The sequence below is a fragment of the Humulus lupulus genome, chromosome 9 (assembly GCF_963169125.1).
Source record: "Humulus lupulus chromosome 9, drHumLupu1.1, whole genome shotgun sequence".
In the NCBI taxonomy this organism is placed as follows: Eukaryota; Viridiplantae; Streptophyta; class Magnoliopsida; order Rosales; family Cannabaceae; genus Humulus; species Humulus lupulus.
In genome coordinates this window covers 179,234,700-179,238,288 of record NC_084801.1, presented here as the reverse complement: position 1 = coordinate 179,238,288, position 3,589 = coordinate 179,234,700, and positions in this window count along the sequence as shown.

The following is a 3,589-nucleotide window of genomic DNA, read 5'->3' as shown; positions in this document are numbered from 1 at the left end:
CCAATAGTTTACAAATTTAGTTTCATAACTTTGAAAGATATTTTTTGTAACTAACATTTACGAAAATAATTTATTGTTAAGAGATCGTAACCAAAATTTACATAAAAATAATATATTTTTTCATATTGTTATAATATTATACCAAAAAATTACAGGAACCATCTTATTTATACTATACAACTCAAAAATATAAATTTAAGATATTCATTATTTATAAAACACTTTATTAAGGGAAATCTACAAAAATACATTAAAATATAAAAAATATATGAAAATCTATTACAAATTTGTAAATACATGTTACAATTGTAAATATTTGTTACAAATTTGTAAACATCTATTATTAAATGGTAAACAATTTTTACATTTTTGTAATTAATATTTAAAAAATTAGTTTAAAAAGAGATTAAATTGTAACTAAAAAATTTATTTTTGTAACAAAAGTTTCTTAAACTAGTTTTATAATTAGAAAATATATTTTGTAACTAATATTTACAAAAACATTATATAATTTTTATTAGCATAATTGTAACAAAGATTTATAATTCTAATTTAAAAATATTAAAATAATAATATTGTGACGATCATTAACTATATTGTAATATATAATTATTAAACCAATAACTAATGTAACTCATAGATATTGATTTTTTTTAGTAATCATGGATATTGAATTCGAAAGCAATAAATAAAACATAAATTTATTTAGTTTGATCAATTTTTTTTAATTATTTATCATTTGTTATTTTTATAACATCTCTCAACATATATATTACTAATTTATTGATTGACTTAATTAAAATAAGTTTATTTTTAATAGTAATATTATATGTTTTCTTAAAGCAATATTATAATTGTTTTGTCTATGCTTTGTTAACCTATTTAAATATCAAGTAAAAAGTAAAATATTAAAAAAAACAAAAAAAAGAGATATAGGAAAAAAAATGTAGACTACAAAGACAAAAAAAATGGAAAATATTAGCAAAAAGACAAAATAAATTTAGTTGATATATATTTATATATAAAAGTAGCATATTATAAAAAAAACATTTATACTTCTGTTGGAATCATTGGATGGGTGATTCAGCAAAAACAAAGAATTAATTTGTGGGTGGAGACTAAAGCAGAAGTTACAAATGGGAGAGATAACAATTATACCGTAAATTTGTAATAAATTTATATAACCGTATATTTAGACATTTTTTCTCAAATACCGTACAATTTGTAATTTTCCCAAAAAAAATTAGGGGCCAAGACCACCCTTTGGGTCTATCTAGATTCGTCCATGCTATAAGAAATTACAACACCTAACTATTAATTGGTTGTTTTTCACACCACATTGATGTAGGATTAAAGGGTGCATGACTTAAAAATATATATGTTTCCTTTCTACATCCTTTTTTTAATTAAGTATTAGATAAATTTTTTTTAAAAATTCACACTTTTTAAATTAAACATTTTACTATAAAATTATCCATTAGTAGATAACTTTATTTTTTAATTTTTTTCGACATCTATAATTTATAATTTAAAAATTAAAACATATTTGACACCCTCAACTAAAAGAATTAAGAATAAAAAAGCTTAATTAATCACAATTTTAATTATACTTCTTAACTCAAAATAAAAAAAACTTAAATAATAAATTAGAAAATTTTCATCTCATTAAATTCAAAACTATTAAAAAAAATATATTTGCTGCATAAGTACCTAAAGTTTTAGATTTGTACGCAACATAGGCCCAATTTTTTTTGTGTGGGAAAAGTACTCAAACATAGTAAATATGTAATTATGTCAATGTTGAGTCGTTAACCACCATTAGGAGGTGACTAGGATGACACGTGTCATCACCTAATTGGGTGATCTCATAAATAATTTTAAAATAAAAAATTAGTTAAAATGTATTTTAAAATACTAAAAATGATATAAATTGATTTTAAATTTTAAGAAAAAAAATAAAAACTAAATAAAATCTAAACTAAAACAATACAACTTTTTAATAAAATAGATTAAAATCAATACTTTATAAAAAATAAAAAATAAAATTGTACCCTTCTTCATTTCCAAACACGTACCCTCCTCCTCCTTATTCTCTTCTTAAGATCCTAGCTCGTACTCATCCTAGCCCCTTCTTCTTCAAATTCTTTTTTAAACAAACAAAAAAAAAATTAAAAAAACGAGATATGAGATCTCAAGTGAGAGAGCGAAAGATGCCCAACACCAATCGCCCCTGAAACCTAGCACCACCACCACTATCGCGATACCCAGCGCCACCACCATTGCCTCCCAGTCAGTTTGACCCCTGTCTTTTTCACCCAGGCCAGCAACGTCGCAACTCCAGCCCCCACCCATGCTTGCCGGCTTTGCATGCGCTAGATTTCTCAAGTGCTTCACCAAATCTCGCACAATTGCGATGCCCCGACCTAAGAGCTTCACCAGTTCTTGTCGTCCCTGAACACTAAACCCCACGTCTGGCTTCAAATTCTTTCCCTCGCCCAAAACCCCTGGTGGCATTGAGTTCTTGCCATTCTTGAAACCCCATCGCTCAATCTCTATCTCCCCTCTCTATGTTCCTCTATTACCGATTTCTCTCTAACCATCTTTTTAGTTTTTTATATATTTATTTTAGTTTTGTTAAAAAAAAGACTTTATTTAGTTTTAATCTTTTATAAATATGATATTATTTTTCTTTATTTAAATATTTAATTTTTTTTTATGAATTTTAGTTAATTTTTTATTTTAAAATCAATATTTAAAAATAGTTATGATTTGGACTAATAAAAAATTGCACAGATGTCTACCCAATCAACTCATTAACATACCTAACGGACCATGCCTAATGGAAATACAATTTTACTATGTTTGGGTACTTTCCTCACGAAAAAAATTGGGTCTATGTCGTGTACAAATCCAAAACTTTGGATACTTATGTTGCAAATATCCCTGATTGAAAAGAAAATATTTACATTTTATGATTGTAAAAAAAAAAAACTTCTTAAAAATAATGTATAAGCAATATATTAGAAATTATGGAGTTGTGCTAAAAAATAAATTTTATTATTTCTAAACATTTATTCATGACATTTATAGTAATTTACCAAAATAATATTTTTGTCCTTGTTTTCACCACGGGGCACGTGACATTGATTAGAGGAGTAATTAAGCTCCTCGAGCACTTATGAAGTTTAGTAGAGCTCGCCTAGAGTTCCTCTGAGTGTGATACTCCTCTGAGTGCTGTGAACTGACTAGATGTGGACGTCTCCAAGTGAGGCCGCATCCCGAGGTCAGTCCTCGATGAAGATATCTTCAAGCGAGGCCACGTCCTATGGTCTAGTTCCAAGGCGTGGATGGCACCAAGTGAGGCCATGCCCCGAAGACTATTTAAGTGGTCTTCTCTCCTTCTTTATTTACTAGTCCTCCCGGTCTAGGATATATCCTTGGGACCTAGAGTGACTGCCATTTGTCAATCACTACAGCTATGAGTTGGGGTTTTATGCCTTAATTAAAACTAAATTTCTTTGTAATCTTATTTTATTATCAATAAAAGAATAGAAATCATTTTTTTACTTTGAAAATCACTTTGCTCACA